At 40.0% G+C, this 14,855-nt stretch overlaps 1 long non-coding RNA gene across 1 annotated transcript in view; it reads left to right on the top strand.

Annotated features, from left to right (window-relative positions):
• Positions 1–10,871, top strand: part of LOC116275252 — a 29,915-nt gene extending 19,044 nt beyond the window's left edge. The window contains exons 2-3 of the long non-coding RNA XR_004184207.1: positions 9,496–9,599; positions 10,786–10,871. This is a non-coding gene — a long non-coding RNA (uncharacterized LOC116275252). The remainder of the gene's footprint in view (positions 1–9,495; positions 9,600–10,785) is intronic.
• Positions 10,872–14,855: the final 3,984 nt, after the last annotated feature.

Below are 14,855 nucleotides of genomic sequence, written 5' to 3'. Positions count from 1 at the left end.
CCCACAGGAGAAAAAGATACAATTCTCCCCTCCCAGAAAAATGCCCTGTTCCGTTTTCCCCTTCATTAAGACTCTGACGAGTGAACAGCACCTTTCTGAATAATTTCAGGAACTAATGTTCACTACGGAGAACTTCAGGTTGTGTCAAGGAACATGTATACACAGAAGTCAACTCAGGAAGATCTGCCATTTCTTCAACCAGCACACGGTTGAGGGTTTCATGACACAGGACAGTTTTAACTTTTATATGCTTTTCACTGATTTGGTGTATTAAACATAATTTCCTATTAACTTTTATTCTGGTGATTTGGGCTTTCAGTGAGAAACTAGGCAAGCTGACAGACACATTTGTTGCATATTTTATGTATTCCCAAAAGGTTTGCCATTGTGAAGAGCCAGGTTTTGGGGAGCAAAGAAATAAATATGCTAGCGAAGTCAGCTTTCCACAAAAACAACCTGCGGGACGTGCTTCGGGGACTAGCCCTGATTGTTGGAGACAATGAATGTGTATTACGTATTCCTATGTATTTACAGCATATATGTATATATGCAAATGCACACAGGCAATATTTTGAATTTGAGCAGGTAAAAAATTTTCATCTCTCTAGCTCTTACTGATTCTCTAAGCTGCTACGTTTGTTTTGCTGTAGAATTTTCAATAAACACGTCTGAGAATACTCTTCCACCTGGATTCAAAGTAATTTGCATTTCGTCTAGCGTGAAACCAATTCACCGCAGGTATAGGCCTAAGTAATTACAAATATCAGATATAATTTTTGTAATTGCATTTCTTGTCTGAAAGTGGTATTCACAGAAAATGTTACTTTAGGTGAGCATAGCAAGTGTGTGTGTTTGCCAGCAAAAGAAACTCTCATCAGAGTGAACAGGCAACCTACAGAATGGGAGAAAATTTTTGCAATCTATCCATCTGACAAAGGGCTAATATCCAGAATCTACAAAGAACTTAAACAAATTTACAAGAAAAAAACAGCCCCATCAAAAAGTGGGTGAAAGATATGAACGGACACTTTTCAAAAAAAGACATTTAGGTGGCCAACAAACATAAGAAAAAAAGCTCATCATCAGTGATAATTAGAGAAATGCAAATCAAAACCACAATGAGATACCATCTCACACCAGTTAGAATGGTGATCATTAAAAAGTCGGAAACAACAGATACTGGAGAGGATGTGGAGAAACAGGAATGCTTTTACACTGTTGGTGGAAGTGTAAATTAGTTCAACCATTGTGGAAGACAGTGTGGCGATTCCTCAAGGATCTAGAACCAGAAGTACCATTTGACCCAGCAATCCCATTACTGAGTATATACGCAAAGGATTATAAATCATTCTACTATAAAGACACATGCACATGTATGTTTATTGCAGCACTATTCACAATAGCAAAGACTTGGAACCAACCCAAATGCCCATCAATGTTAGACTGGATAAAGAAAATGTGGCACATATACACCATGGAATACTATGCAGCCCTAAAAAAGAATGAGTTCATATCCTTTGCAGGGACATGGATGAAGCTGGAAACCATCATTCTCAGCAAACTAACCCAGGAACAGAAAACCAAACACTGCATGTTCTCACTCATAAGTGGGAGTTGAACAATGATAACATATGGGCACAGGGAGGGGAACATCACACACTGGGGCCTGTCAGGGATTGGGGGCAAGGGGAGGCATAGCATTAGGAGAAATACCTAATGTAGATGACAGGTTGATGGGTGCAGCAAACCACCATGGCACGTGTATACCTATGTAACAAACCTGCACATTCTGCACATGTATCCCAGAACTTAAAGTATAATAATAATGAAAAAAGAGTGTGTGTTTGCATGAGGAACAACACCCTTGCAGTATTTGTAAATGGTGAACTCTGATCAGGTTAAAAAATCAGCCTAATCTCTACACTTAATGAAGTTGATGAAGAGAAAAAGTCATTAATTCAATTTTTTAAAGAAATATTTTCATGCTGGTGAGAGAGGAAAAGAAGACATAAACAGGTGGCCATGATATTTGGGAAAAAGGACTGATTTTAAACTGCAATTTGGAATGAAGAGCAGAATGTTGATACTAGCAGCGTCTGGCAGGCAGCTTAGTGGCATATTTAGCCTTTCTGGAATCAGGCTTCATACCAACCTGCTGAGGTTTATTTCCATAATTGAAAATCTGATGGAGATGTGGGAAGTAGTATGTACATGGTTATAACCCTAAGCTGGCCCCAGACAGTTCTTGACCATCCACTATATTAGAGTCCTGTACTGTCTTCAGGTGGTTTGGGCTGAAGTGGCGGTTCATGTATGGGAAGAAAGACAGGAAGATGCATTATTAATTTAAAGGAAGTAAGAGGTACTTCTTACCTATAAACAATTTAAATAAAAGTTTACTGGGAAGGAAAGCTCGTAATAAATCAAGTAATCCTATTGGCTCTACTGCCACTAGAATCTTAATCTGCTTACATTATGTACTTTGGTCTAAATTCTATTCCATGGGTCTATACAGAAAAATCTAATCTTTCCTCCCCATGACACTTTTTTTTCTTTTTTTAGAGACAGGATCTTGCTTTGTGCCTCAAGCTGGAGTGCAGCCCATACACTTTTGAAGGCAGGCAACTATGGTGTGTTCTGCAGTCAACTGTTTTGAAGAGTAGGCTGGACACGGTGGTTCACACCTGTAATCCCAGACCTTTGGGAGGCGAAGGCCAGTGGATCACCTGATATCAGGAGTTTGAGACCAGCCTGGCCAACATGGTGAAACCCCATCTACTAAAAATGCAAAATTTAGCTGGGCATGGTAGCAGGCGCCTGTAATCCCAGCTACTTGGGAGGCTGAGGCAGGAGAATCACTTGAACCCAGGAGGTGGAGGTTGCAGTGAGCCAAGATTGCACCACTGCACTCCAGCCTGGGCAACAAGAGTGAAACTCTGTATTTAAAAAAAAAAAAAAAAAAAAAAGAGTAGATATCCTCATTTCCCTCCTTATCATGAAATTTTCATCTGTTTCATCAGCTTGTTAGTCTTCTCTGAATGTATTCATTTATCAAATATTTATTATATATTACCTATATCCCAGGCATGCCTAGAACTATAGCACAGAAATAAGTAAGATACATTCCTTCCCTTCTAGAAAAGAATTTTGGGGCTAGTAAGTGAGACAAATGAAAAAAGTATATACCGTGATGAAGTGCTATAATAGAGCTATGCCTAGAGTATTATGAGAGGGTCACTTGTCTTTGTTACGCAGAAATAAGCAAAAGTTTCAGGTAAGGTTTGACTGGCCAGAGCACGGAGGATCTCCTATACCTTAGAATTTAAAAAATCTCATCTGTAACTGTGCTTATGTGCCCCTTTTTATACCTGATGTTATTTATTTATGACTTTGATGTCTTTTTTATACCATACTTCCCAAAAACTGCCTATTTTATTGCTTTTTAAATTAATATCCATTTTTATTCTTATAGTTTCCTTCTACTTTTAAAAAATCACACTTCGATTTTTTTCTAGATTTTTGAGTTTATTAATATTTATTCTTCTTGATCTCTAGTAGATTCTTTTGAGTCTATATATTTCCTCTGGGTACTGCTGTGGCCACACTCCAGAGGATTGGGTGTATGACGTTGCGTGACTGCTCAATTGCAAAGAATTTGTAAAGTTAGGTTTGAGTAGCTCCAAGATTCTCCGAATGGCTCTCCTCGGATCCTGTGATGCAATACACCGTTAGCCAGATCCCAGTGTTCCTACTAAGAGGACACATGGGGTAATCATCCCTGCAGAGGGTTCTCCTCCTTTCAGCATCCCCTTGACCTCAACAGCCATTTTCAAAGGAGCAGCACCATCCTCTTTAATTAGGACCAGCAATGAGGGGAGCTGGCAAATGGGTATGTTTTTCTTAGCTATGTTGCCAACATGAGATATTTCAGTTCTGGAGAAAGACCCCCTTGCCAGCACAACTAGTTAAGACAAGAATATGATTGCATCCAGATTTCATCAGAATACGATGAGGTGCATCATTAACCCAGGCAGAGGGAGGCGGACTTGCGTAAATCTATTCTCCTACTCATTCAAAGCAGTAAATTGCAGAGTGTGCACAGGTGATCCCCATAAAGCTATGTTTCAGGTGGATGCCTGCTGGGCCGGCACTTAAGCAAATGCCGTAACCCATTTGTTACTCTGTGTCTGTTCCCTTTCCTTCTTAAAATCACTTTCTTTTATCAACCTTCCTTCAGGAGATAGTGGTTTCAGGCTCTCCTTATCCTCTCCTCTGTGAAAATTTACCCTTAAGAAAAGATCTAGAGACTTCAACATATATAAATGACTGATACTTAATATAGTGCCTCACCCAGGCCAACACTCATTTTAAAGGGAACACAAAGCCTGCATTGAAGGAAATCAGTGCGTATTTCTAGAATTTTCATCAGTAGTAGTATGAAGGGCTATTTGGGGGCAGTAGGAGATGCGGACTCCAGTACTGATCGATGGGGACTTCGCTAGTACCTGAAATGATTGGCGAGGGCTGCATGTATGCAGAGCTGGGGTTCTCAACCCAGGGAAATTTGTCTCCAACTCCCAAAAAGCGAACATTTGGTAATGCCTGGAGATATTTTGGAACAACTAGGGGTAGCGGGTGCTACTGGTATCTAGTGGGCAGAGACCAGGAATGCTGCTAAACATCCTACAATGTATAGGACAGTCCCCCACAGCAAAGAATAGGCCGGCCCCAAATGCCAACAGTGCTGAGCCTGAGAGACCCTAGTGTAGAATGATAGATATTTGACAAACAACACTGATCCCCATGTTGGAAAGAGCAGGGAGAGCTTTTGTGGGCCAACTGGAGACCACCTTCCCTGATTAGAGGCACTCCCACTGCCCAGCACGTAGAGGGATTATCCCACGGTGTAGTACAGCCAGATCTTCTGACTTCTTTGGAGAATTCAAAAATCCAGATTTTTATGTGACATCTCTAGATGTTAAAACACCAGCGATGACTCCAAATGAACAAAGTTGAGAGAGCCACACGCACTTGGCCAAGGGCTGGACTTAGCTTGCTGGTGGCTGTATGACAAGTTGTGCCCAGATCGTCCTGGCCCATCAAGTGACTGTGGGTTATAAATCCAGGACTGCAAGCTACCAGGGCAAGGTTCTGGTGGTCAGTCTTTCTGTCTGCAAAGACCACGACTGTCCCACTGAGGCACAAGCCAAGGAGAGGTCTGTTTTAGCTGTGTGGCAAATAAAAAGTATGGATTGCTCTGAAAACTGTTCTAGCGCTATTTAACAGAGTTTACCAAAGCAATTTTACCTTTTCCTCTTGTAAAAGTCTCTTTCTGTGGCTCAATAGGCACATTTCAGATTCTGGAGTTTTCTCTTACTAATTCCAGTACCTACCAGACAGGGTTGGTTGTTGAAGAGATCAAATAAGATAATATATGTGAAAGTTCATAGTGTAGAGTTGTCTGCTGTGAAAAGAAGCGTTAGTTGACTCTGAATACAAAGATAAAACTCCACTCTCTGAATGGGACCATGGGCATTTTTTTGAACTGGATAGACTCCGTGGCTGGCTCCTGGGATAATGAGCTGAGTTCACTTGCTTGAATTTGGAGGGTAAACACATGTTCTTTGTGTCTGGGAGGTATGCTTGGGATTTCCTTTGTCTCTCCCTGCTTTGGGGAAAAGCAAATTTGGCATGGCCTTTGAATGCTTGCCTCCCCCACACTTTTTTTTTTTCAGTATGGAAGCTTTGTAAATTTTCCTTGTTAAAAACAAGCACCATCTTCAGACCTGCTGAAACCTAATTCTCATCCAGAGGGATGTGAGGAATAAAGGGGGCAGTGATACCAACAGCGGGCGTAGACAGCCCATCCATCCCACGCAGGTACCCTGGTGTGGCTACATCGACCCGGCAGGGAGGCCGTTTGTAAAGAACCCTTTTTATTGTGACTCTCGCCTCCCCCAGCTCATCCCAAGCCATAAGAAGAGAGTTGTCAATGAGACAGGCCAATTTTACCCATCTTACACAATAGTGCATTACAGACTTTCCAAGAAGACACCATTCAGGGTGAATCACCAAATTCAGGATGAAAAGGTTTTGATTTGCAAAAGCGCTCAAGCATTTGTCTTTAGAGCTGGAGATGGCAGGGAAGGAACCGGCGTGCATGCAGCTGCATCACCTTTGGGCCAGGTGTGCTGGCAAGCTCTTCACGCTAGAGCAGGGCAAAGGCACCTAGCATTCACAGGCGCCTTTGTCCCACCGTGGGTGCTGAGACTCGTGAATGCCCTATTTAAGGCAGAAAAGAATAAGAAGGTACCAGTGATGGTGGGGTATTGAAGTGAGAGGAATCGAGTCAAAGCATGAACTGCATGCAGGTTAACAGCAACTAAAATTAATGTTAAAATTTTTAGGTCCTTAAATGGATTCATCAACACAGGTAAGAGATGATGAGAGAAAATACTAGATTGAGGGTTGTGTCATTTAGGATGATTTCAGCTACTAGTCACTGAATATCAATCTAAAGTGAATTAAACCCTTCTTACTCAGAGTTCGGGCTCAGAGCTGGCAGTGTCACCTTCACCTGGGAGCTTGTCAGAACTGCAGAATCCCCAGACCCAACCCAGGGCCTCCTATAATACATCAGAATCTGTATTTTAATCAGACACACAGGTTATTTGAAGTCACACTACAGTTTGAGAAACAACAATGAAAAAGGACTATTTCCAATCTCAGATAACAAGTAGACAAGTTAATCAGAGTCAGTTAACTCAGCAACTCAACAATGTCAAGAAGGGCCTGGGTGTTTTCCATTTTTCTGCTTTGCTGTGTTTGATGTCTTTACTTTTATATTCAGGTTTATGGTCCTATGATCACAAGATGGCTGCAGAAGCTCTGAGCATCACCTCATATAGCTGAATGAAGGGATAGGAAAAAGGAGCTTCCTCTCAAATACGCCTTTTTAACAGCAAATCAATCCTAAACCAGCCATTGGCAAGGGGATTAAAATAATGCTGATTTGCTAAGACCAACAGACGTTTAACCCGTGGGACCAGGTAGGGCTTGGCCTCCTTTGAAGCTCGTGGCAATTAAATATATGAACAAAATGGGCTTCTGTAACTTGAAAGAAATAGGAATGAGGAGGGAAGATAGCTGGTAGGAAAAGCAGCACTGTGTGCTGCAGGAATCTTTTTGAGGCTGGTTTCGTATATTTTGGGACATCAGGAATTTCCTCTAGAATATATGTTAGAGAGCTAACGAAGACATCAGCTTTTGATTTGATTCTATGATGACTGACCCAAAGGCTGTTATCCTAGGACATATATAGATGGTTAGTTTGTGTTACAGGAAATTCTTTTTTTTTTTTTTTTGAGATGGAGTTTCATTCTCATCGCCTAGGCTGGAGTGCAGTGGCGTGATCTCGGCTCACTGCAACCTCTGCCTCCTGGGTTCAAGTGATTATTCTTGATTATCACTGGGATTACGGGCACCTGCCCCCACGCCCAGTTAATTTTTTTCTTTTTTAGTAGAGATGGTTTCACCATGTTGGCCAGGTTGGTCTTGAACTCGTAACCTCAGGTGACCCACCTGCCTCAGTCTCCCAAAGTGCTGGGATTACAGGTGTGAGTCACTGCACCCAGCCTGGAAATTTTTAATGATAGTATAATGCAGTTACACAATATTCAAATGAGAAGGCTAGAAGGGACTTTTTACACTACTTAGAATGGTGCCTTTATTCTAAAGATGAAGGAAAAGTCCAGGTGATTTATGTACTGGTTAGCTGTGTTAGGGTTGGAATATATTGCCCTTTCATATGCTACCATCTTGATGGGAGGTAGTTCAACCTTTTCAATTTGTAATCTGTGTTTTGAAGACCTACATAATGTTACCTCTCTGGGAAACATGAATAATTATGTAGAGCAAATCACACAGAGGTCATTTTAAGCCCATCTAAGAGAAACAGGATTCTGTTAAACACGTCATAGGATCCCAGATGCCCCCGAATCATGAGACCTAGAGAGTAAGGCTATGCTTGATGCAGTCTGTAGGCATTTGGCAAGTGTTTGTAGAGTAAGTAATGGACTGAATAAATAAAGTACAAATACGTCTTTTTCGAAAGAGAATTATCATGCGACTCACCTTCACTGTTGACATTCCTATATGATGTGTGTTGTTTTTAATTGAATTATTCTGAATAAGTGGGGTAGGACCAATGGATTCCAGAGTATGTATTTTCTCTTTCATACTCTCATCTCTAAGGGTCTAAAAGAAGAAAAGCAAATACAATGTTAGATTGCATTAAAGAATGTACAATAGTGCCCCCTTTATCCACAGGGGATATACTTCAAGACCCTCACTGGATGCCGGAAACCGCGGATACACCGAACCCGATTGCCATCAATAAGAATGTGTTTCTGTTCATGTCTTCCACCCACACATTTAATGCCGTTTCATCTTAATTAAGAACTTACGCACTGTGGGCATAACTTTTGCAGTTTGAGGTGCAACCACAGAACTAGCGTAAAGTTCTTTTTCCTTCTTTACAATTTCACGGATAAACGATTTTTATCGTAGACTTCAGCAACCTCAGAATATATTTTTTTCTTTCCTTATTAACAGTTTTCATCTTTTCACTTAAAGGATGCACTTTTCTTTGGCATAGCCAGATTGCCAGCATCACTACTCTCGTGCTTTGGGGATATTACTAAGTAAAATGTGGGTTAGTTGAACACCAGCACTGTGAAATGGCGACAGCCGATCTGCTCATCGAGATGGCTTCTATGTGATTGATGGGCAGGGAGTGCATACAGTGTGGGTATGCTGGACAAAGAGATGATTCATGTCCCAGGCAGGACAGAGCGGGATGGTGTAAGATTTCATCATACTACTCAGAACGGTGTGCAATTGAAAACTTGTGAATTATTTCTGGAATTTTCCATTTAATATTTCCAGATGATAGCTGGGCCTGGGTAACTGAAACTGCAGAAGGCAAAACCATGGATGGTGCAAGGGGGGCTGTGGGAGTGGTGGGGGACTGTTGTGGGAGCAGCAGAACTACTCATGGTTTAGGGTCAAGGGAGACAGTCTTCACACTACCCTTTGGGCTGTTTCTGACTAGTTTGGAATTGTTTTTATCAGTTTCTAGCAACATAATTTAAGGACGACATTGATTAAGTGTTCATTGATGACAATGATGATAAAAATATTAGAGCCAAATATCAGTCACTTTAAATTTTTTTCATTAAATCTTACAAAATCCTTGTGAGATAGATGTCTCAAAGATGAAAAAACAGAAGCTCTGATAAATTTATTAATCTAAGGACAGCTACTAAACAGTGGAGCTAGGATTTGAACCCAGGGCTGTCTGACACCTAAACACCATCAAAACAGCTAATGTAGTTAAGCATTAGTTAAATTCTAGGCATTGTTCTAAGTGCGTTATTTCATTAACCCTAACAAAAATCCTATGAGATTGGAAATACCTTTTATTTCCTTTTACAGGTAATGAAGCTGATGCTTAGAGAGGTTGAGTAATCTACCCATGTCTCTCTGACCCAGGTCTGATCACCATACTATTGCCTGCAAATGAAGAGGAGCAACATATTGTATCCTGTGTTGCTCAAGAGAGCAGAATTAGGACTTAGAAGAGTCTTCTAAGAATTGCTCTGTGCCACCAATTGGGTGGCAGACTTTTAGACAAGTCTTCTAGACTTGTCAGCCTCAACTACAAGTGAGCTGATGAGAGAAAACAAACATTGATATCCAGGGGCTTTTGCTGGATTTACTGAATTAAGAGATGGGATTGGATTGTCTCTAATGTCTGATTCACGAATAGAGTTCTGTAAATAGAACTCTATTCGTGAATCTTTTCTGAGGCCTTTGTATTTTCAATATTTTTCTGAGGCCTTTGTATTTTCAATATTAGGTCATTTAGTTGACTGAAAGTGTGTATTCTGTAAAGAGAGAAAGGGATAGGGAGATAAAGGAGACTGTTACTTTTATCTTCATGTCCTTTGCTCTCCCACATGCATACCCCACCTCTTGCTCTTACACTCAAACACCTACACTTGCAGTTTACTGTAGATGCCACTGTCCTTTTCCACATTTGGACAAATAGATTTCTCACTCCCAACCTTTATTTTGAAAATAAGGTGTTTCTGCTCTTTCATTTTATTTTTAAAAAATAAAAGTTGGACCACTGTTTAGATATATTAATCACTTTTCCCAAAACCCATGTTTGGTCATCTAAAAGCCTGTGTCTAAAAGTTGTGAGGAACAGTTGAAGCTTTCATCAATGTAAAGCTTGGGTAATACTCTACTGCCGAAAGTAGTTAATTAATTTCTGCAAAGTTAAGGTAGTAGAAATGGGAGCTCTGATCTGTTTTGAGAAATGTGTACAAAATTAGTATTTTCCCAGAGAAGCATTTTCCAATGTCTTCATCTAATTTGGCTCCATTCTGAAGAGAAGCACAATGATGCTTCAGCAACTTGAAATTTTACTATGTGAACTAACTAATCCTGCCTTTGAAACAGTGGACCAGGGGCTCAAAAGACAAGCTTCTTAGACTAATATTGGGCACTTTCTCTTTATTCCCTTTTCTTTCTCCTTCTCTTGTTCTATCTTTTCACTTTGGAAACTATTAGGTTTCAAAAATGCATCTGTAGGTGTTTATTTTACATGTGTCTGATTTTATGAGTTTATGGGCTCCTGAAAATTAAATTAATTTTAAATGAGCTTTAATTGCTAATGCTTTGGGCCATTGCCTTTAACAAAGTCAACATAACAATCAGGGTTACCTTAGTTTGTCTCTTTGAAGAATGTACTCATCATTTGGGCTCTTATTCAACAGAGCAGCTTTCTAACTGGAAAAACAAAAAAATAAAATAAAACCACTGCTATATTTGAATGCCTGAATTTCTTTCTTTTCCAAAAATAGCCACCTTTGATTTAAGAAACAGGATTTTAAGTGTGCATTAAAGGATTCTTTTTGTTAATATCTTGTTATTTTTCAGAAGAGGAGAGGATCCTATTCATAATATTATGCTATGCAAATGCAGAAGCAGAGGTTGAATCATGACCTGTAGGTCTGAATTCTGTTCTTAGCTTGGTGCAGAGTGCTTTGTATGTAACATTAGCAAAATCGGCTTACTTCTCAATACAGTGCCCCCTTGCAAATTAAGGGTAATCAACTCCTAGTTCAAAAGTGAAGGGATAATGAGATAATGTTCAAAATGGCTTTTAAGTTTCTACCTATAGAGGTTGAAGGTGAAAAAAAGAACATTACAATGTCTGTGGATATCCTCCCTCCCACAAGGGAAGGCTACTCATGTTGTTCCCCATGGAATGTTCTCTTCAATCAGGGGCCATCACTTGAGTGGTTTGATAATAATAAGCTTAGATTGACTGCAGATAAAAATGGGAAAGGTTGATTAAGTCATTTAGTCCCTTGACAATTTTGCAAACCAAGCGATTCTTATAAGCATCAGTTTTAAACTGTGCAATACAGGGTCCCGACAAATAACCAACGTTCTTGATTCCACATATTGCAGGATTTCAGCGATTTCTCCCCAAAATTAATATCAAATTTCCATTATCTAAATATACCCTATTATTATCCGTGATTCCCAAGTGGTTTCTACCTCTTTTATCTCTCTCAGTTGAAAATGTGCTAAAATACCCAAGTAATAAAAACACCCATGGTTGCCAGTTGGTTAATTCTTTAATCAGTTAAATTGCTGGTATAGTATCACAGAAATACAAATCTTTCTAAGCAGAATATTACATCTACACTCCCGTCTTCACTTCATGTCCAGGCATATTAGACTAGAAGATAATTAGTACAGAAAAGAAAAACAGTGATTTAAAATAAAAAATTCAACTATAAACACTCAAGACAAATTCAGAAAGAAAAAAGTAATTATTTTCTTCTAGATTCTCTCGCAAATTTACTTCACACTTTTATTAAAGCGCTCCCAATAATACTGCTTCAGTCACACAATATATCTAAATGTGCAAAGCCAAGTAAGTGTACAAGTCATTATTTATTAATAAGAATAATATATTGCATTTGTCTAATACCTTACAGTTTCCAAAATGTTTAAACTTACTCTTTTTTTTTTTTTTTTTTTACAATACCTGCTCATTTTTTCTCAAACGATTTTTAAAATAAGTTATCTATGTAATTGCCTCACCTATAGTGGAAGTCATCTCTTATTCATTCATTACTTGTTGAGTTCATGACTATTTGAAAATTTTAAAAGTAGATGATGTCTAAGAATACCTCAGAAGCCGATTCCATGTTTTGTATAAATACTGCCATAAGCAGACACACGTATACCTGCACACACACTAACATACACTCGGCATCTTTGTCTTGGCTGGTATTCCTAGAAAGAAATTACTTTTCTTTCAAATCCCCCTTGATAACTCAGATTATATGTGATTTCTTTCAGCAGTTGCTCACCATTGAGGACTTTCCTATAAAGGCAAAGAACCTGGATAGAAGAAAATTGAGTCATAGGAAGAAAAAAAATACTTTGAAGAAGAAAATTTAGTTGGGTACAAGAGGGAAAAGCTAACGGCATCTTTTTTTTTTTTTTTTTTTTTTTTTTTTCTTGAGATGGAGCCTCGCTGGAGTCTCGCCAGGCTGGAATGCCATGGTGTGATCTCAGCTCACTGCAACCTCCACTTCCCGGGTTCAAGTGATTCTCCTGGCTTAGTCTCCTGAGTATCTGGTATTACAGGTGCCCGCCACCACACCTGGCTAATTTTTGTATTTTATAGTAGATGCGGGATTTCACCATGTTGGCCAGGCTGGTCTTGAACTCCTGACCTCAGGTGATCCGCCTGCGTTGGCCTAAGTGCTGGGGGATTACAGGCTTGAGCCACTATGCCCAGCCCATCTTTTTAAAGTTATATGGCTAGGCCGGGCACGGTGGCTCACGCCTGTAATCCCAGCACTTTGGGAGGCCGAGGCAGGCAGATCATGAGGTCAGGAGATCAAGACCATCCTGGCCAACATGGTGAAACCCCATCTCTACTAAAAATACAAAAAATTAGCTGGGCATGGTGGCGGGTGCCTGTAGTCCCAGCTACTCGGGAGGCTGAGGCAGGAGAATGACGTGAACCCGGGAGGTGGAGCTTGCAGTCAGCTGAGATCGCCCCACTGCACTCCAGCCTGGGCAACAGAGCAAGACTCCGTCTCAAAAAATACATATAAATAAATAAAGTTATATGGCCACTTCCAAAACTTATGCTTTCCTCTGTTATATCTAATTTAAGTTCCATGTGGATTCTTAACACTTTCAAATAAAACTATATTTTCTTATTCTGAATAATGTTATATATAGATCACCATTTTTAAAAATAAACAATGCCTGGTAATTGGTTTTGTGAAGTAAGCAGCAGCAGTGAAATCGACCATAGGGGAACCTCAGAAATGATGCTAGGGAGCGGGGCTTTACACAGTGAAATAAAGGTGTGTGATTGGGACACAGGCATGAGCACCATTTAGATAGTATGCTTGTGATACTAAATCACAGAACTATTGATGAAGGGGCATGAAGTTCATCTTTAATTTTTTGCCCACACGTCTTAGATAATTGTATGCACATAAAGGGTGTCCGGCAAAAATTTCTTCACCAGCATATTTTATCATTGTTGCACCCCTCACTCCTCATTCCAGCCACACTGGACTTTCACCACTTCCCTAAATGTTCAAGGCTTCTTCCTGCATCAAGGCCTTTGCAAATGTTGAAACAGTCACCAGCAACAACACTGACCTAGATGTGGTAGGTCTCCCACAAGGGTGAATAATACAGCTGGTTCTGCAGATGTGAGGTGTGACATATTGAATTTTGTGCTATTGGGGCCACTTAAGTGGGACACTAAAACATGCTGTCAAAGAGAGCACAGAGCAATGGGATGGCACAGCATCAAGGAGGGAATCTTGGAAGTAGCCAGGAAGAAAGAGGAAGAAGAGGAGGCATCAAAGGAGACAGAGAAGTGGTCATGGAAATAGGAGTATCAGCTTGGAGCAGCATCTTAGGAGACAACGAGTTGTAAGAAAGCATATACTACCAGTACTAGATGGATACTGTGCTAACTAAGCACAGTGCCTGCTACTAGAAAGCACTTCATAGCCTGTTTTCCCTTCATTTATTCACTTATCCTTTTATTCATTCAACAAATATGCCTGTGTAGCCACTGAGTACTAGGTGCTAATAAGATGGAAGTGAACAAGATAGAAATTGTTCCTATTGTATCATAAAGCTTACAATCTGGAGGAAAGGGAGTGGGGCAAGGAGAGACAATGAAGAAATTAAAATTAACATATAAAATAATATTGGGTGGCAAAAAAAATGCTATGAAGAGAAACGAGGATAGAAAGATGGTGTTACATTGGGTAGGGTAGACAAGAGAAACCTCTCTGATAGGGAGATTATTTATTTACTTATTTATGTATTTATGGTTTTGTTATTTATTTTCCATAAGTTATTGGGGTATGGGTGAAATTTGGTTACATGAGTGAGTTCAGTGGCGATTTGTGAGATTTTTGTGCACCCATCACCTGAGCAGTATATACTGCACCCACCATAGGCATAGTCTTTTATCCCTCCGCCCTCCCACTTTTCCCCCCAAGTCCCCAAAGTCCGTTGTATCATTCTTATGCCTCTGTGTCCTCATAGCTTACCTCCCACATATCAGTGAAAACATACGATGTTTGGTTTTCCTTTCCTGGGTTACCTCACTGAGAATAATAGTCTCCAATCTCATCAAGGTCACTGCAAATGCTGTTAATTCAATCCTTTTTATGGCTGCGTAGTATTCCATTATATATATATACACCACAGTTTATTCA

The sequence above is a fragment of the Papio anubis genome, chromosome 6, assembly GCF_008728515.1.
Source record: "Papio anubis isolate 15944 chromosome 6, Panubis1.0, whole genome shotgun sequence".
Taxonomy (NCBI): domain Eukaryota; kingdom Metazoa; phylum Chordata; class Mammalia; order Primates; family Cercopithecidae; genus Papio; species Papio anubis.
Note: the sequence above shows the minus strand (reverse complement) of the source record. Positions and strands in the feature narration are given on the sequence as shown.